Source organism: Narcine bancroftii, chromosome 7 (genome assembly GCF_036971445.1).
Source record: "Narcine bancroftii isolate sNarBan1 chromosome 7, sNarBan1.hap1, whole genome shotgun sequence".
Taxonomy (NCBI): domain Eukaryota; kingdom Metazoa; phylum Chordata; class Chondrichthyes; order Torpediniformes; family Narcinidae; genus Narcine; species Narcine bancroftii.
The window spans coordinates 209,068,992-209,089,797 of NC_091475.1; the positions used below are offsets into that span (position 1 = coordinate 209,068,992).

Consider the following 20,806-nt stretch of genomic DNA (forward strand, 5'->3'; position numbering starts at 1 on the left):
TTCCTTCTGTCCTTCAAAAACATACGGGGGATGTAGGTAAATTGGGTGGCATGGACTTGTAGGGTCAATTTGCCCTATTACACAGTGCTGTAAGTTTAATTTAATTTTAACACTACCCATGAGAAAGAGAAGCATGAGAGACGACCCTACAGGAAGGTAATCATGGCAGCAAATCAGCATGGGGCTCACTGGCTGAAGGACCCACGCAGGCTGGTGGTGGTGTGCGGTACAAGGACCCACGCAGGCTGGTGGTGGTGTGCGGTACAAGGACCCACGCAGGCTGGTGGTGGTGTGCGGTACAAGGACCCACGCAGGCTGCTGGTGGTGTGCGGTACAAGGACCCACGCAGGCTGCTGGTGGTGTGCGGTACAAGGACCCACGCAGGCTGCTGGTGGTGTGCGGTACAAGGACCCACGCAGGCTGCTGGTGGTGTGCGGTACAAGGACCCACGCAGGCTGCTGGTGGTGTGCGGTACAAGGACCCACGCAGGCTGCTGGTGGTGTGCGGTACAAGGACCCACGCAGGCTGCTGGTGGTGTGCGGTACAAGGACCCACGCAGGCTGCTGGTGGTGTGCGGTACAAGGACCCACGCAGGCTGCAGGGTGCTGGAGAATGGCTCAGGGGAACTTGGCGTTGGAACCGTAATTCTAGATGGTGCTGAGGACAAGAAATGGCTCCCAAAGGGCCTCAGGGGCTGAAGGCTTCCAGGTATGGATCTGGAGCTCAGGTTGCCAATGGTTTGAAATGGAGTCTGTGGGGCTGAAGGGGACTCTCGTTTGTTTCTCTTACTGCAAGTGGGTGCCAGGCAATGCTAATGGAAATTCTTTGTTTGCCTTACAGCAGGCCAAAGGACATATTACTTTTTAAAAAATTCTTGTTTAACAATAAAAGTAATTTTGAATCTTGACCATTAAATGAGATTTTTCCATCAACAATGCCCTTATGCCCGACTGCGAGAGAGAATGGCTAAAAGATTTATTCCATACAGTTAAAACACTATTGAAAGTAGTCCAAAGCTTAGCCATTATTAGTTTCAATCCCTGCCTCTGGTCATACTTTCTCCATTTGATTCGAACCAATTTCCTTGGCAGACTCAAGTTCCAGAATAATGGATGAATAGAAATTTTGAAACATTGCAGATGCTGGAAATCAGAAATAAAAATAGAATTGCTGGAACATTTACTCATCAGGCAGCAAACTGGCCAAAGAAACTTTCTTCATTTGAGACCTTTAATCGGAAAGGGGGAGGAATTAAAGATGAAATTTTCCTTGCAAAGAAGTGCAAGTTTTTCCACCAAACTGATTTTGCATTTGAATTCCTCAAAAACAAGATGGAAAGTGAATAACACCAACAGAGAAGCGATCAGCTGGATGGTGAGGGTCTTCTGTACAATAATACTCTGATCAGAGATTTGAACATCTCTGTTATCAAGAATTTACATGGAACCTTCACATAATAACAGGCTTTAAGATGATTGGCATTGACTGGGATAAAGTTCTTGGCAGGCTGTACGTGGATCTAAAATTAAATATAAACAGATGGTTACCCAACTGAATTCTAACTTTTTCAGATGTGGATTATTTTACTGATAATATGCAATGAATACAATTCAATAGCTGAATAGTACAAAGAAACTTTTTTAAAAGTCTCTTACCAGGGTCTGCGGGGAGAAGTCGGTGTCGGAGGCGGCTATTGGTCGAGCGAGCATACAGGAGAGTGTGTAGGGGTTAATTGGTAAAAGGCCAATAAATAAGAGGGACAGCGAGCGAGTGGCCCAGTGAAGGAGTGGGACTTCCAGGCTTTGGCTCATCAGGCTTCGGCGAAAGCAGGCAGAGAGAAAGCTAAGATAGTCTTTATTACTACTTCATTGGGGTAAGGGATGAGTGTTAAGGCTGTGTGTTGTCGGGAGTGCCGGATGTGGGAGGTCCTGGAGTCTTCCAGACTCCCGGATGTCCATATCTGCACTAGGTGTGTCGAGCTGCAGATTGTCAGGGACCGTGTTAGGGAACTAGAGCTGCAGCTCGATGACCTCAGGCTGGTTAGGGAAACAGAGGTAGTCATAGACAGGAGTTACAGCCAGGTGGTCACACCAGGGCCACGGGAGGATGAAAGGTGGGTAACTGTTAGGAGAGGGACAAAAGAACGTAAGGTGCCAGAGACGAGCCCTGTGAATGTAACCCTCAGCAATAAGTACGCCTCTTTGAGCACTGTTGAGGGAGACATCAAGGTTGGGGGGAGTGACAGTGGCTGTGCCTCCAGTACGAGGTCGGCCCCTGTAGCTCAGAAAGGGAGGGAAAGGAAGAGGAGGGCAATTGTGGTAGGAGACTCCATAGTTAAGAGGACGGATAGGGGATTCTGCGGACGCAGCAAGGAGAACCGGATGGTGGTTTGCCTCCCTGGTGCCAGGGTCCGGGATGTTGCTGCTCGTATCCCGGATATCCTAAAGTGGGAGGGACAGGAGTCAGAGGTCGTGGTACATGTAGGTACCAATGACATAGGGAGAATTAGAGAAGAGGTCCTAAAAAGTGAGTACAGGCAGTTAGGTAGGGAGTTAAAAAGAAGGACCGCAAAGGGGGTAATCTCTGGATTACTCCCTGTACCACGTGACAGTGTGAATAGAAATAGAATGAGGTGGAGGATTAACACGTGGCTGAAGGGGTGGAGTAAGGAGCAGGGTTTTAAGTTTCAGGATAACTGGGACCTTTTTTGGGGGAGATGTGACCTGTACAGTAAGGACGGGTTACACTTAAATCCCAGGGGGACCAGAATCCTGGCAGAGGTATTTGCTAGGGCTACTCAGGATCCTTTAAACTAGAATGGTTGGGGGAGGGAACAAAATAGTACAGAGCAGTAAGGAGAAGGTTAGAATGCAAACAAAGAAAGTTTGTAGTAACCCCCCAGAAGTCTGGAAGGCTGGCGGCAAAACTCTGCATGCCAAACTGCATGAGTTTTTCAAGCTTTGTTGGGACCAAGGTAAACTGCCTCAGGATCTTCGTGATGCCACCATCATCACCCTGTTCAAAAACAAAGGCGAGAAATCAGACTGCTCAAACTACAGGGGAATCACGTTGCTCTCCATTGCAGGCAAAATCTTCGCTAGGATTCTACTAAATAGAATAATACCTAGTGTCGCGGAGAATATTCTCCCAGAATCACAGTGCGGCTTTCGCGCAAACAGAGGAACCACTGACATGGTCTTTGCCCTCAGACAGCTCCAAGAAAAATGCAGAGAACAAAACAAAGGACTCTACATCACCTTTGTTGACCTCACCAAAGCCTTCGACACCGTGAGCAGGAAAGGGCTTTGGCAAATACTAGAGCGCATCGGATGTCCCCCAAAGTTCCTCAACATGATTATCCAACTGCACGAAAACCAACAAGGTCGGGTCAGATACAGCAATGAGCTCTCTGAACCCTTCTCCATTAACAATGGTGTGAAGCAAGGCTGTGTTCTGGCACCAACCCTCTTTTCAATCTTCTTCAGCATGATGCTGAACCAAGCCATGAAAGACCCCAACAATGAAGACGCTGTTTACATCCGGTACCGCACGGATGGCAGTCTCTTCAATCTGAGGCGCCTGCAAGCTCACACCAAGACACAAGAGAAACTTGTCCGTGAACTACTCTTTGCAGACGATGCCGCTTTAGTTGCCCATTCAGAGCCAGCTCTTCAGCGCTTGACGTCCTGCTTTGCGGAAACTGCCAAAATGTTTGGCCTGGAAGTCAGCCTGAAGAAAACTGAGGTCCTCCATCAGCCAGCTCCCCACCATGATTACCAGCCCCCCCACATCTCCATAGGGCACACAAAACTCAAAACGGTCAACCAGTTTACCTATCTCGGCTGCACCATTTCAACAGATGCAAGGATCGACAATGAGATAGACAACAGACTCGCCAAGGCAAATAGCGCCTTTGGAAGACTACACAAAAGAGTCTGGAAAAACAACCAACTGAAAAACCTCACAAAGATAAGCGTATACAGAGCCGTTGTCATACCCACACTCCTGTTCGGCTCCGAATCATGGGTCCTCTACCGGCACCACCTACGGCTCCTAGAACGCTTCCACCAGCGTTGTCTCCGCACCATCCTCAACATCCATTGGAGCGCTTACATCCCTAACGTCGAAGTACTCGAGATGGCAGAGGTCGACAGCATCGAGTCCACGCTGCTGAAGATCCCGCTGCGCTGGATGGGTCACATCTCCAGAATGGAGGACCATCGCCTTCCCAAGATCGTGTTATATGGCGAGCTCTCCACTGGCCACCGTGACAGAGGTGCACCAAAGAAAAGGTACAAGGACTGCCTAAAGAAATCTCTTGGTGCCTGCCACATTGACCACCGCCAATGGGCTGATATCGCCTCAAACCGTGCATCTTGGCGCCTCACAGTTTGGCGGGCAGCAACCTCCTTTGAAGAAGACCGCAGAGCCTACCTCACTGACAAAAGGCAAAGGAGGAAAAACCCAACACCCAACCCCAACCCACCAATTTTCCCCTGCAACCGCTGCAATCGTGTCTGCCTGTCCCGCATCGGACTTGTCAGCCACAAACGAGCCTGCAGCTGACGTGGACTTTTTACCCCCTCCATAAATCTTCGTCCGCGAAGCCAAGCCAAAGAAGAAAGAAGGGAAATGCTCTGGAAGAAGATGAAGGGCAATTGGCAGGAAAAGTAAATAATGTTGGTCTTAAAGATGAGGGAAAACAGGGATTAAAAATTGGGAAATCTCTGAAATTCATATATTTTAATGCCAGGAGTATTGTAAAAAAGGTGGATGAGCTGAAGGTGTGGATTGATACTTGGAAGTATGATGTGGTAGCGATTAGTGAGACATGGTTGCAGGAGGGATGTGATTGGCAACTGAATATCCCTGGGTTTCATTGTTTTAGGTGTGATAGAGTCGGTGGGGCAAGAGGAGGTGGGGTTGCATTGCTTGTCAGGGAAAATATTACAGCGGTGCCTAGGAAGGATAGATTAGAGGGCACATCCACGGAGGCTATTTGGGTGGAACTGAGGAGTAGGAAAGGAGGTTACACTTGTAGGGGTGTATTATAGACCACCCGGAGGGGACCGAGACCTAGAGGAGCAAATCTGTAGGGAGATAGTAGATATTTGTGATAAGCACAGGGTTGTAATTATGGGAGATTTTAATTTTCCACATATAGATTGGGAAACACATTCTGAGAAAGGACTGGATGGGTTAGAGTTTGTGAAATGTGTGCAAGATAGTTTTTTACAACAATATGTAGAGGTGCCGACCAGAGAAGGAGCAGTGTTAGATCTACTGTTGGCAAATGGGATGGGTCAAGTGACGGAGGTTAGTGTTGGCGAGCACTTCGGGTCCAGTGATCATAATGCCATCAGCTTCAATGTCATTATGGAAAGAGAGAAATCAGGGCCAAGGATTGAGGTTTTTGATTGGGGAAAAGCTAGATTTGAGGAGATGCGAAAGGACTTGCAGGGTGTGCATTGGGACAATTTGTTTTATGGGCAGGATGTAGTAGAGAGATGGAAGTCTTTTAAAGATCAGATTTTGAGAGTGCAAAAGCTTTATGTTCCTGTTAGGTTAAAAGGAGGGGCAAAAGGTTGGAGAGAGCCGTGGTTTTCAAGGAATATTGGAAACTTGGTTCGAAGAAAAAGGGAGGCGTACATTAGATATAAGAAGCATGGAGTTAAGGAGATGTTTGAAAGATACATTGAATGTAAGAGGAATCTTAAGAGAGGAATTAGGAAAGCTAAAAGAAGGTACGAGAAAACTATGGCAAGCAGGGTGAAAACTAATCCAAAAGAGTTCTACAAATATGTTAATGGTAAGAGGAAAGCTAGAGACAAAATTGGTCCCTTAGAAAATCAGAGCGGAAAACTGTGTGTGGAGCCTAGAGAAATGGGGGAGATATTGAACAGTTTCTTTTCTTCGGTATTCACTAAGGAGAAGGATATTGGGAGATGTGAGATAAAAAAAGCAAATTGGGTAAATATGGGGAATATAGAGATTACAAAAGGTGTAGTTTTAAGGCTTTTGAAGAATATAAAGGTGGATAAGTCTCCGGGACCAGACGGGATCTTCCCCAGGACATTGAGAGAAGTGAAGGAGGAAATAGCAGAGGCTCTGGCGGTAATTTTCCAAATGTCATTAGATATGGGGATAGTGCCGGAGGATTGGCGCATTGCGCATGTGGTTCCGTTATTTAAAAAGGGTTCAAGGAGGAAGCCTGGCAACTATCGGCCTGTAAGTTTGACGTCTGTGGTAGGTAAATTAATGGAGAAAATTCTTAGAGATAGTACTTATAAACATCTGGATAGACAGGGTCTGATCAGGAGCACTCAACATGGATTTGTGGGAGGAAGGTCATGTTTGACCAATCTGATTGAATTTTTTGAAGAGGTGACTAGGAATGTGGATGAGGGTAGCGCAGTGGATGTTGTCTATATGGACTTCAGTAAGGCCTTCGATAAGGTACCACATGGAAGGTTAGTTAGGAAGGTGCAGTCTTTAGGTATAAATTTTAAGATAGTCAAATGGATTGAACTTTGGCTGAAAGGGAGAGGCCAGAGAGTAGTAGTGGATAATTGTCTGTCAGGTTGGAGGCCGGTGACCAGTGGTGTGCCTCAAGGATCTGTACTGGGCCCATTGTTTTTCGTTATATACATTAATGATCTAGATGATGGGGTGGTGAATTGGATTAGTAAATATGCAGACGATACTAAGATAGGTGGAATAGTGGATAATGAAGAAGGTTTTCAAGGATTGCAGAGGGATTTGGGCTGCTTAGAAAAGTGGGCTGAGAAATGGCAGATGGAATTTAATGCTGATAAGTGTGAGGAGCTTCATTTTGGTAAGAAGAATCAGAATAGGACATACGTGGTAAATGGGAGAGCATTGAGGAATACAGAAGAGCAGAAAGATTTAGGAGTGACGGTACATCGTTCCATGAAGGTAGAAACTCACGTGAATAGGGTGGTGAAGAAGGCTTTTAGTATGCTGGCCTTTATCAATCATTGCATGGAATATAGGAGTTGGGAGGTGATGATGAGATTGTATAAGACATTGGTGCGGCCTAATTTGGAGTTCTGTGTGCAGTTCTGGTCGCCTAATTATAGGAAGGATATAAACAGAGTGGAGAGAGTGCAGAGAAGGTTTACCAGAATGTTACCTGGGTTTAAGCATCTAGAGTATAGGGAGAGATTGGACAGATTAGGTCTTTATTCTTTGGAGCGTAGAAGGTTGAGAGGGGATTTGATAGAAGTATTTAAGATTATGAAAGGGATAGACAGAGTGGATGTGGATAGACTATTTCCGTTAAGAGGAGGAAAGATTAAAACAAGAGGACACGAGTTAAGAATTAAGGGGCAGAGGTTTAGAGGTAACATGAGGGGGAACTTCTTGACTCAGAGAGTGGTAGCCGTGTGGAATGATCTTCCGGGAGAAATAGTGGCGGCGGAGTCAATTGTATTATTTAAGAAAAGGTTGGACAGGTCTATGGATGAGAAGAAGATGGAGGGTTATGAGCATTGTGCACGGAGGTGGGACTAGAAAGGGGTGTTTGGTTCGGTGCGGACTAGAAGGGCCTAATGGCCTGTTTCCGTGCTGTAATTGTTATGTTATGTTATTATATGTTAACAACATAGTACAGGCACTTTGGCCCATGAGGTTGTGCTGACCTATATAAAGCTACTCAACAATATAAACATTCCCTCCCGTACATCCACAACTCTATTTTTCCTGCATCCCTGTGCCTGTCTCGGTGTCTTTTAAACATCTCTCTTGTACCAGACTCCACAAGCATTCCAGGCACCCATTACTTAGTGTAAAAAAAAAACATACCCCCTGACAACTCCCCTAAACTTTCTTTCCATCACTTTGTACAATTGTCCTCTGGTATTTGTTACTTTCGCCCTGGGAAAAGGTGCCAGCTGTCCACCGCATCCATGCCTCTCAATCATGACCTCTATCAGGTCACCTCTCATCTTTCTTCACTCCAGAGAAAGAAGTCCTAGCTCCATTAACCTTGCCTCATAAGACACATTCTCCAATGCAAGCAACATGCTGGTAAATCTCCTCTGCATCCTCTCCATAACTTCCACACCTTTCCTGTAATGGGGTGACCAGAAATGAACACAATATTCCAAGCATAGTCCAACCACGGGTTTATCAACTACACACTATTCACAAAACCTCCAACCCTCATGTCATCTGCAAACTTTCTGACCCAGGTCATTTATAAACATCACAACTATCAGAAATTCCCATAACAGAACCCTGTTTTCAAACATGGCAAAATGCTTTAGAAATTACATTAATTGTCTTTAGGACACAACAGAAACAGGAGAAGGAGTCGGCCATTCAGCCTGTCGAGCCTGCTCTGTCATTCAATGAGATCAGGGCTGATAGGAACAGAGGAAGTAGGAACAGGAGTCGGCCAAAAATGGCCCATCGAGCCTGCTCCGCCATTCAATATGATCATGGCTGATCTCATTTATGACCTAACTCCACCTACCTGCCTTCTCCCCATATCCCCTAATTCCTCTATCATGTAAAAATTTATCTAACTGAATTTAAATATGTTTAATGAAGCAGCCTCAACCTGGTTAGAGAATTCCAAACATTCACTACTCTCTGGGAAAAACTATTTTTCCTCATCTCTGTCCTAAATCTACTCCCCCGAATCTTGAGACTGTGTCCTCTCATTTTAATTTCCACGGCCAGCTCAAAAAACCTTCCTACATCTCTCCTAACCATACCCTTCATAATTCTATACAAGATCTCCTCTCATTCTTCTGAACTCGAGCAAATACAATCCTAGACGATTTAATCTTTCATCATAAGTCAACCCCTTCATCCCAGGGATCAACCTAGTGAACCTCCTCTGGACCGTCTCCAAAGCCAGTATATTCTTCCTCAAATATGGAGACCAGAACTGGACACAGTACTCCAGGTGCGGTCTCACCAGTACCTTATATAGTTGCAACATGACCTCCCTACTCCTGAATTCAATTCCTCTAGCAATGAAGGCCCACATTCCATTTGCCTTCTTAATAACCTGCTGCACCTGCAATCTAACTTTTTGAGATTCATGCACAAGCCCTCCCAAGTCCCTCTGCACAACAGCATGCTGGAGTTTTTCACCCTTTAAATAATATTCAGCTCTTTTATTTTTCTTGCCAAAGTGGATACCTCACACTGACTAACATTGTACTCCATCTGCCAGACCTTTGCCCACTCATCCAGCTTAACTCTATCCTTCTGCAGACTCTCCACATCCTCATTACAATTTGCTCTTCCACTCAATTTGGTGTCATCCGCAAACTTGGATACACCACATTTTGTCCCCTCCTCCAAGTCATCAATGTAAATGATGAACAGTTGTGGCCCTAAAACTGACCCCTGCGGCATCCCACTTACCACTCTCTGCCAACCTGAAAAACTCCCATTTATCCCGACTCTCTGCCTCCTGTCAGACAGGACAGATCTGATGAAAAGATCATTGCCACCCACCTGCCTTTTCCCCATATCCTTAATTCCCCAACTCTAAAAATCTGCCCAACTTAAGTATATTTTCTGAGGTCGCCTCCACTGCATCGATGGGCAGCAAATTCCACAGATTTATCACCCTCCTAGTCTCCATCTTAAATCTACTACCCTGAATCCAGAACCCATGTCCTCTGGTTCTGGAATCTCCCACCAATGGAAACAATTTACTTTTCGCTATTGCATCTATGCCTTTCATAATTTTATGTTTCTATAAAATCCCCTCTCATCCTTCTAAATTCCAGCAAGTACTGACCAGACGACTCAATCTTTCCTCATAGGCTAATCCCTTCATCTCTGGAATCAACCTGGTGAACATCCTCTGGACCAATTCCAGAGTTAGTAGATCCTTCCTCAAATATAGAGGCCAGAACTGTACTCCAGATGCTGTCTCATCTGTGCCTTGTACAGTTGTATCAGAAACTCCCTGCTCCTAAATTCAATCCCTCTGGCAATGAAGGCCAACATTCCATTTGCCTTCTTGACAGCCCGCTGTCCCTGCAAACCAACCTTTTGCGATTCATGCACAAGCACTCCCACGTCCTTCTGAACATTGGCATACTGCAATCGCTTGCCATTTAAATAATCTGAACTTCCATTTTTCCTTCCAAAGTGGATAACCTCATATTTATCAACATTGTCCTCCACCTGCCAGACCCTCGTCCACTCCCTTAACCTCTCTATATCTCTCTGCAGACTCTCTGTATCCTCTGCACAATTTGCATTTCCACTTTGACAGATGTTGAAAATTTGGTGAACCTACATAGGAGTTCTTAGTTTAATAAATGTACAGGTGCCTAACCTTTTATCCGGAATTCCAAAAACCGGCACTCTTTTTGCTTCGGTAAATGGAATTTGGCACAAAACATGATCACACGCGACCCTCGCTCAACTCCTGTACATCCTGTCACGTTCTACAACTTTATAAGGGCCTCTGAATCACCTCGACTGACACCCGTCCAGCATTACAGCACTGCCAGTTGGCCCAGCAGCAGTGGCTCAATGGCTGTCATTGCTATTCCTAATCCCCCACGCAGCTGAAACCACTGTACCAGCACCAGCGCAGGGGAGCAGAGAAGGGAGCCATTCCACTGGCACTGGTACGGCAGGGGCAGGCGAGAGGCTGAAGTGGCGGAGAGGCGGCAGGGGCAGGCGAGGGGGGGGAGGCGGCAGCGCAGAGAGGCTGCAGCAGCGCGGCACGGGCAGGCGGGGGGCGGAGAAGCTACAGCGCAGCACGGGCAGGCGAGGGGCGGAGAGGCTACAGCGCGGCATGGGCAGGTGAGGGGCGGAGAGGCTGCAGCGCTGCACAGGAGGGCTTAAAGGGACTGAAATCAAAATGATTCTGAAACCGGGAGTTTCCGAACAACGGCAAGTGTCCAGTTCCGACAACCCTGGGTAAAAGGTTAAGACACCAACCTGTATGTGGTTTTATAGAGGGTCCTCTAATACAAGATCACACCTCAGGTTTTGTGTATTTCGGTTTTATTTTGTGCAGAATAATCCTCTGTATAGAAGGTAATAATGAAATGAACGTAATCACAGAACTATTGTACATAATATCACTGCCTATAGGCAAGACAGATCTGTCATATAATCATACATCTATGTTCATCAAAACTTGCATTATTTGAATCAAATCATCTTGTGCACAATGGCAAGTACTTACTGCAGGTGGGCTGGGCAGAGATAGAGTTCAGGACAAGCAGAGAAATTGTGTCAGAGAGTGAACAAATCAGTAATTAAATGCGAGAGTGAAGCAGAAAGAGTCCAGCTGTTCTGCAGGTTTGAAATGAGTCACACAAAATAGCTACAGGGAAAACCACAAAGAAAACAGGCATCCGCAGTGATGACCCCAGCTTCCCCATGCTTGCCACCAATTCTTTTCATCCCTTTCCCACCAATTGGAGTGTGGCCTTCTGTACTATCAGATGATGTAATTGTTTCTATTTCAGCCATCAAATTGAATAGCTTTCAAGAACTGATTAGATTTATGCTATTACTACTTTTGCAGGAAGAGAACATCCTGTTATGTCTTGCTACAAAAATCTCCGGTGCTTTAGTGCTCAAGATTACCGCGTTCACGTTAAACACAAGCATCATGTCCTGTTTATGGAGCACCTGCCTTGCTGCACAGAAACCACCTCAGACTTCAATGACGGGTTAGGTGGGAAACTGTGGTGACAGATGTGGGATAGAAAACAAGACGTACGATTGAGAGCAGAAAGGGAAATTGGAGGTGGAAATTCAAAATTTAAGAGATTCCACCACCAGACATTTTCCCTTCCCCTCCCTGCATTTCAAAAGTGCCTTTCTCCTTGTAACTTCGATTCCCTCATCCGTTCTCACCAATTGTCACTTCATCCATTGCAACCACAGGTAGAACTACAGAACATTATAGCATAGAAACAGGCTCTTTGGCCTATCTGGTCCCACTGACCTGCAGTTTATCCCTCCATTGCCCTCCCATCCAGCTACCTACCAAATTTTTCTTAAATGTCAAATTTGAGCCAGCATTCACTAATTCAGCTGGCAACTCATTCCACACTCTCACCACTTTACTCTAATGTCCCCCTTTAAACTGAATGTTGACTTCAGGAAGGGAAAACCATAGGTCTACAATCCAGTGATCATTGGGAATCAGAGGTGGAGAGGGTGAGCAAATTTAAGTTCTTGGGAGTCACTATCTCAGAGGATCTTTCCTGGACCCAATACAATAATGGTATTGTGAACAAAACATGTCAGCACTTCTGCAGTTAGGTCCTATACTGAATGCTTTGATTTATGAAGGTCAAGATGCCAAAAGTTCTCTTCACAACCCTATCGACATGTGATGTCACTTTCAGTGAATTAGGTATCTGTATTCCCAGATCCCCAGTCTACCATCATCCTTAGTGCCCTAGGGCTTATTGTGCACGTCCCATCTTGGTTTGTCCTGCCGAAGTTCAGCACCTCACATTTGTCTGCATTAAATTCCATCTGCCATATGGCAGTCCATTTTTCCAGCTGGACAAGATCCTTCTGCAAGCTTTGAAAGCCATCCTCACTGTCCATTACACCTCTAATCTTTGTTCATTTGTATATTTGCTGATCTAATCATCCTGATCGATGATATAGATGATCTAGATGATTAGTGTGGCACGGTTGGCGTATTGCTGTTACAGCGCCAGCGATCAGGACTGGAGATTGTCTGTGTGGATTTTCCCTGGAGGCTCCAGTTTCCTCTCACCTTTCATAACATACCAGGGGTTTTTAAGTCAATTAGGTGTAATTGAGCAGCACGGGCTCATGGGCCAAAAGGACCTGTTATCGTGCTGTGCTAAATTTGAAATTTAAATTCAAAATGATAAACAACAATGGATCCAGCACTCCCACTCTCTGACTTCTTCCATCAAGCCAATGTCTCATTCTATTTACTGGCTCACCTTGAACAATGAGTGACCGAACATTCCTGACTTTTCACCCATGCAGGACCTTGTCAAAGTCTACATAGACAACATTCACAGGCTTTCCTTCATCAACTTTCATGGTAACCACCTTGAAAAACTACAAAACAAAACCTAACACATACATAGCCATACTGACTATCCCTACTTAGTAACAGACTACCCATATATTTGGATCTCTTTGAACACCTTCCAATAACTTAACTTTCTCTGACATCAGGCACACTGGCCTACAATTTTCCACTTTATTTTTTAGATCCTTTTTAAAACCATATAACCACTTATAGCACAGAACAGGCCAGTTCTGCCCTACTAGTCCATGCCGTAGCAAATCCCCACCCTCCTAGTCCCACTGACCAGCACCCAGTCCATACCCCTCTAGTCCCCTCCTATCCATGTAACGATCCAGTCTTTCCTTAAATGTAACCAATGATCTCGCCTCGACCACGTCTGCCGGAAGCTCATTCCACATCCCCACCACCCTCTGCGTAAAGAAATTTCCCCTCATTTTCCCCTTATAATTTTCCCCCTTCAATCTTAAACCATGTCCTCTAGTTTGAATCTTCCCCTTTCTTAATTGAAAAAGCCTATCCACATTTACTCTGTCTGTCCCTTTTAAAATCTTAAACACCTCTATCAAGTCCCCTCTCAATCTTCTACGCTCCAGAGAAAAAAGCCCCAGTCTGCACAACCTTTCCCTGTAACTCAGACCCTGAAGTCCTGTCAACAGTCTCGTGAACCTTCTCTGCACTCTCTCTATTTTGTTTATATCTTTCCTATAATTTGGTGACCAAAACTGTACACAGTACTCCAAATTTGGCCTCACCAATGTCTTGTACAATTTCATCATAACAAGGCATCAATTCAAGCTACTCTCCAATGAAATAAGTAATCTGCCAGGGCCCCTGCAATTTCTACTCTCGCCTCCCTCAAGGTCCAAGGGAATACCTTGTCAGGCTTTGGTGATTTATCCACCCTTATTTGCCTTGAGGCAGCAACCACTTCCTCCTCTTTAATCTGCATAGGTTCCAGGACCACACTGCCTGTTTGCCTTACTTGCATACTCTGACAGTCTCCTGAGTAAATACAGATCTATTTAAGATCTCCCCATCTCTTTTAACTCCATACACAGCTGACCACTGATCTACAAGAGGACCACTTTTGTCCCTTACCATCCTTTAGCTCTCAATATACCTGGAGAAGCCTTTAGGATTTTCCATCACCTTGTCTGCCAAAGCAATGGTCTTCTTTTTAAATATACCTCATTTGCGCCTCGTTGCCGATACCTATTCTTAACCATTGGAAATATCCCTTGAAATCCAAGTGTCCCTATGCTTTTAACTTTGCTATACAAACTCTGCACTCTCAAAAGTTCACCTTAGAAGGCCTCCCATGTATCAAGCAAATCTTGGCAGAAAAAAACCTCAGTCCTTTCTCCAATTTAGAATCTCAACCAGAGGCCCAAACCGCAATCATCTTTAAACTAATGGCATTACCATTACTGGACCCAAAGTATTCCCCAACACACACTCAACCATCTGCCCTATCTTGTATCCCAAAAGGAGATCAAGTATTGCGCTCTCTCTCTCATTGGTACTTCAATAAAAACTTTCCAGATCACACCTAACAAACTCCAACCCATCCTGCCCTTTTACAGTATGGGACTCCCAGTCAATATGTGGAAAGTTAAAATCTACTATCACAACTATATTTCCTGCAGCCGTCTGCCATCTCCTTGCAAATTTGCTCCTCCAATTCTCGCTGAAGAATTGGTGGACTACAATACAACCCCACAAGTGTGTTCACACCTTTCCCATGCCTCAGCTTCACCCCTGTAGCCTCAGTAGATGAGCCCTCTTGTCTGTCCTGTGAGCACCACCATGACATTTCCCCTGACTTGCAATGCCACCCATTTGGTTTTATTGCATGTGAAACAATTGCTCCTGGAACACTGAGCTGCCAGTCCTGCCCTTCCTATACCCAAGTTTCACTAATGGCTATAATGCCATGATTCCATGTGCCAATCCATGCTCTTGTGCCTTTCCTACATTTTGCATTGAAAGACACTTCAGAACATTATTCCCACCAGATATAACCCTGATTCCTGTTTTTGAATGTAGTCAATCTTGTTCCTCCTCTACTATCTGCTTTGGCATTCTGGTTCCCACCACCCCCCCCCCTGCAAATCTAATTTTAAATCCCTCCCTCCCCAGAGAGGCATCAGCAAACATACCACCAAGAAGAGCACCTAATAGCCTCAATATGCCTGAGATTGTCTGATTTTGGACGCTAAGCAGGATCAGGACTGGTCAGTACTTGGACGGAAGACCACCTAGGAACATCAGGTGCTGTAGGTTTCTGTGAGGGCTGCTGGACAAAGTGGCAACTCTCTGTCTGCTTACAGTAGACAAAAGTTGAAGAATTTCATGTATGTTACATTCTAAGTTTAGTATTACATGACAATAATGGAACCGTTACCTTTAATCCCCCTCCAGTTCAGATCCAAACCATCTTGCCAGTACAGGACACATCTTCCCTGGAAGGGAGCCCAATAATCCAGAAATCTGAAGCCCTGCCTCCTCCATCTCTTTAGCCACATATCAAGCTGCATTATCCTCTTATTTCTAACCTCACTAGCATGTGGCACGGATAGCACTCCTGAAATCACATCTCTGGAGGTCCTGCCCTTCAACCTTCCACCCAACCCCAGAAATCTTTGCAGAATGTCATCACCCTTCCCATCCACATCATTAGCCTCTCCATGGATCACAACATCTGGCTGCTCACCCTCCCTTGAGAATGCTATGAACTTTACCCGTGATGTCCTTGGCACCTACAGGGCAACACACCATTCGGGAGTCTAAATCTTGCCCATAGAACCTCCCATTTGCTCCCATAATGAACAGATTCCTGTCACTACTACAGTTTGCCTCTTCTCTTTCCTTCCCCTCTGGCACAAGGCCAGACTCCATACCAGAGACCTGCCTGCTGTGGCTTGCCTCTGGTAGGTCATCCCCCTCAACACGATCCAAAACTGTGTTATTGAGGAGAAGCCATTTTTCCACACTACCACTGCAATGTTTCTTGATGTCACCTGGCTGACTTGTTATTTAAGTTTTTAAAAATTTAAATATTCATAGTGTTTCACATATCACAACAAATGTTGGAAACGGCTCTAAAAATAAAACTTTTGAACAATATCTTCCTTACTGCCATTTAGGTTTATTGTCGGATGCAAACTATTAAGTCATCTCAAAGTAAACCCTTGAAATATTACTAATGTTGAGAGAAACAGAATTAGCATTTTAGGCCAATTACTTTTCTAGATTAACTAGAAAAAGTTAGAGAACAAACAGGGGAATGGATGGGAAGAACAATTAGAATGTATTATCTGGTGAGACCAGGTAATCTGCATGAAGCAGTCAGACCAGCTGCCATCGATTCTATCTTCACCTCCCACTGCTGTGATTCTTTTGCACTTCCTCCAATCTTGTATGCTGTAGTCCACGTTCATTATGTGGTCTCCTTTATACTAGATAAACCAACCACTTCACATCATACCAAGGTTCAGTCTGCAGGGTGACCAGGAATTTCCCATTGCCTGCCACTTTAATTCTCTTTCCTATTACCAAACTCCAGTCTCTGGCTTCCTGTACTATTACAATGAGGTCCAATGCAAGCTTGAACAATGGTATCTCATCTTCCTTTTAGGCATGTGGCAGCCTTCTGGACCATTTAACTCTACAAATGCAGGCAACTTTGTTTCTCTGCATCACAAAAACATAGGAGTCGGCCATTCGGCCCGTCGAGCCTGCTCTGCCATTCAATGAGATCATGGCTCATCTCCACCTACCTGCCTTTTTCCTATAATCCTTCAATTCCCCGACTGTAAAAATCTACCCAACCTTGTCATAAATACATTTACTGAGGTAATCTCCACTGCTTCAATGGACAGCAAATTCCACTGATTCACCACCCTTTGGGAAGAGCAGTTCCTCCTCATCTCCATCCTAAATCTACTACCTCAAATCCTGAAGCTATCCCCAAGTTCTAGTCTCCCCCATCAATGGGAACAACTTACCTACCCCCAAGTCTTTCATAATTTTATATGTTTCTATAAGATCCGCTCTCATTCTTCTAAATTCCAGCGAGTACAATCCCAGACGACTCAATCACTGCTCATACACTAACCCCTTTATCTCTAGAATCAAACTGGTGAATCTCCTCTGGACCACCTCCAAAACCAGTAGATCCATACTTAAGTAAGGAGACCAGAACTGCATCCAGTACTCCAGATGAGGTCTCACCAGGACCTTGACAGTTACAGCATAACCTCCCAGCTCAAACTCAATCCCTCTGGCAATGAAGGTCAGCATTCCATTTGACTTCTTGACAGCCTTCTGCACCTGCAAGCCAACCTTTTATGATTCATGCACAAACACTCCCAAATCCTTCTGCACAGCAGCACGCTTGCCATTTAAATCATCTACGTAATCTTTGTTCAGCTTGTTGGATTTTTCTATTTTTTTCCTCTCTGGAGGAAGCACCCAGCCTGGGCAGAGTAAGAATTCTACCACATGGAAACAGGCACTTAGGTCTAGTTTGTCCACGTCAAACAAGCTAGTCCCATTCGACTGTGTTCGGCCCACATCCTTCTAATCTTTTCTAATTCCTATCCATGCATCTTCTCAGTGTTACAACTGTCCCCACCTGTACCACTTTCTAAGCCCTATAACCTGCATCTTCAGTGTGAAGAGAATGCCCCTCCTTTTTAATGTTATTTTTAAATATTTCCCCTCTCACCCCAAATCTACGCACTCTAGTTTTGGATTATCTACCGCAGAAAAAAAGATGGTACATTTCCCTATCTATACACCTCACGAGAAGTTCCCCAACCTCCTAAACTCCAGGGAGAAAAGTCGCAGCCCAGCCAGCCTCCAATTCAAACCCTCCATTCTCTGTAACCTCAATCTAGTCTTTCTGCTCTGCATTTTGTACTCAAATTCTTTTCAGTTCTTTTGTCTATGGTCCTACTGTTTTCATTCATTTATTGACAAGATCAACTGGTTTACAGTCACCTTGGTTTAAGAATCATCCCCCCCAGTTTGCCACATAACTTCTTTTGTCTCCTTCCAAGTTCTGATGAAGGGTTTCCAATCAGAAATGTTGACTGTTCCTCCTCCCACAAGTACAGTCTGACCTGCTGCATATTCCCAGCATCTGTAGTTATTTTACTCACCCATCAGAGGCGGAGCACATGTTTTACTCAGAACCTCAAACTTCCACAGATTTCCTACCTGCCAGGTAAGGGAATCCAACCTTTGATCCAGTGAGAAGCTTTGTTTTACATGCTATCCAGGAAAGTTAACCCATACTTTAGTACAGCAGAAAAGGGCAGGGCTGGTCAAAGAATGCAAGGTAGCGTTATAATGGGAAAGTACAGGGAATAGCAAAAGTGCAGTCAAACACGAGTGAGGGCATCATCTTTTAACAAGGAGATCCATTCAAGAGTCTGGAAGGAGAGTACAAGTCCATTGGGATTAATGGGAGAAACAATCTGGCAGGAAATGCAGTTTTTGATGTGCACACCAAATAGTTGTTAAATGTTTGTAAAGGCCAAAGCAAAATCTTCAATCTAAATACTGTAAAAAAAAAAACCCTGGAATCCAGAATTCAAACAACTGGCGGCAAAAAAAAAAACCATATATTAGACTTGTCTGGTGAGCAGAAGTCAGCAGATTATGAAGCAACCAGAAGACACATATCTGGCATCTACCAATCCCCATAGGTGCTGGATACCAGGGGTTTTGACTGTCGGTAAGCCACCAAAGTGTTCATTGCTGTCAACACAGTTCTGGTCATCGAGTCGGGAGCAGTTCAGGCTCCTTGAGGAAGATCACACTGTGGACGATGCAGACATCCGATGAACATTGAGTACAGGAACATCTGCCCAAAATTGTGGTGCATGAATTAAGTAGAATGAATAATGAAATCAACAAATTTTTAAAAACTGGCTCTTGAGCGTAGAACACTAGCACAACTAGTTGCTGGTGTGGTGCAAAAGATACAAGAGCTCATTGCCTTTGCTTTTCTTATCCCAATAAGTGCAATACACCAGCTTTTATTAGTTTTGCTTCCCTCGAAATTGATGGAATTTAAAATTGTTGGTTTCTGCATGTTAAATGCTTCGAGTTGCAATTTACCTGGACAGCGCCATCTGCTGTTTTTGCTGAAAAACTCACGCACGGGATCATTCAAAACTCAGCATCGCAATCAAGAAGCATTTTGCTTCAGGTCCAAGACACGGACATTTGGAATGACCCAAAAGCCCGGACTATCACATCGTGATTGCTAACGCCGAATTTGCAGCAACAACTAGCTGGGTATGTTGGTCTCTGTGCGTATGGAAAGAGATTCATTTTAATGTTGAAGCATTCACCGTTATCTAGTATTCAAGCTTGAAGACTTAAAAATGACATTCGCCAATCCTTTAGTGAATCTAAAGAAGCTGGGATCGTTCTACTAGAATTTCATGGAGAAATACAGGACATAAAAGAAAGTGTTTACATTGACATCATGCCCAATAACAAGGGAGTACAAGCTCAAAAGATTTGGGGGAGATAAAAATTAAATAACATGCGATAAGGTTACTATCTGAAAGTATCGGAGGAAATTCAAAAGAAGCTAATCTCCAACAATGTTATCCAACTACAGTATTTGGAAATCCTGCTGGTTTGGCATCTAGCAGACAAAAGTTGAAGTTTATCACGTGCATGACATTCTTAGGTATTGTTCCATAAAAGGAATCTTGAGCTTACCAGGAGCTCATTCCTGCACTCCCTCCGGCATGCCAGGACCCTGGCTCCCACTCTTCCTTTAAACTCACCTGGTTCTGTTTCCAGGCCCCCCTTGAAACATATTGGGACTGGATTTCCAGTTCCCTTCAGCCCACAATGTCTGTGTTGAACTTTCCCAAATTACAAAAACTCCTCTCCTTGCACATGATACAAACCCCTCCATTCCATGCACAAGTCCATGTCTATCAATAAGTCTCTGAAATAGTACCATCATAACTGTTTCCATCACTACTGCAGGCAAACTACTCCAGGGACCCACCACTTTAAAAAAAAACCTTGCCCTGCCCAAGTTCAAACTCCTCTCTTCTCCCCTCCCCACCCCGCAGAAACTTTAAATGCATGTTTTCTCATCTAAAACATTTTCACCCTAGGGAAATGATATTCTTACTACGCTCTCAATTTTATCATCAACATTCACGGGATAATTTATTCATATGTGTAAAATATTTTTAAAAAGTAAGGTACATTGGAGTATGAAAACAAACATTCAATCATCCATAAAATCTGATGCTTTGGCTCCGCAGTCTCAAACGTATTGGATTAACAGATTTACTCAGTAACTTTCTGAAAAGCAATTAGATTAATACTTGACAAATTAATTTGCAGTTTAATGGTGAGGTGTGGAGCACTAATTGGGCATGACAGAGTATTTGAGAAGGTTTTGTGTGAGTCAGTGGAAACTAAAGCTGCGAGAGATTAATTTAAAAATGCAATTTTACTGCCATCTGGTGTTCAATAACATTATACAAGTTCCTATAATTCAGAAGAGAATTGGATCTCTTTTTAAAATGAAATCTTGTTCATAAAGCTTGTAAAGAGAAAAAATGGCAGATACACACAATTTAATTTTGCATTCAGAAATTGCAGTTTCAATCCTCCTCAATGGTTTAGTAGTTGAAGGTTCAGAGCCCAACACTGAGATTCCACACAGGCCACAGAACAGCACAGAATCAGGCTCTTCTGTACACCTGTCCGCAC

At 44.4% G+C, this 20,806-nt stretch overlaps 1 protein-coding gene across 1 annotated transcript in view; it reads right to left on the reverse strand.

The window, feature by feature from the left end:
• The window catches only part of uvrag (UV radiation resistance associated gene), a 371,671-nt gene that overhangs the window by 321,826 nt on the left and 29,039 nt on the right, over positions 1 to 20,806 (reverse strand). The window lies entirely within an intron of this gene.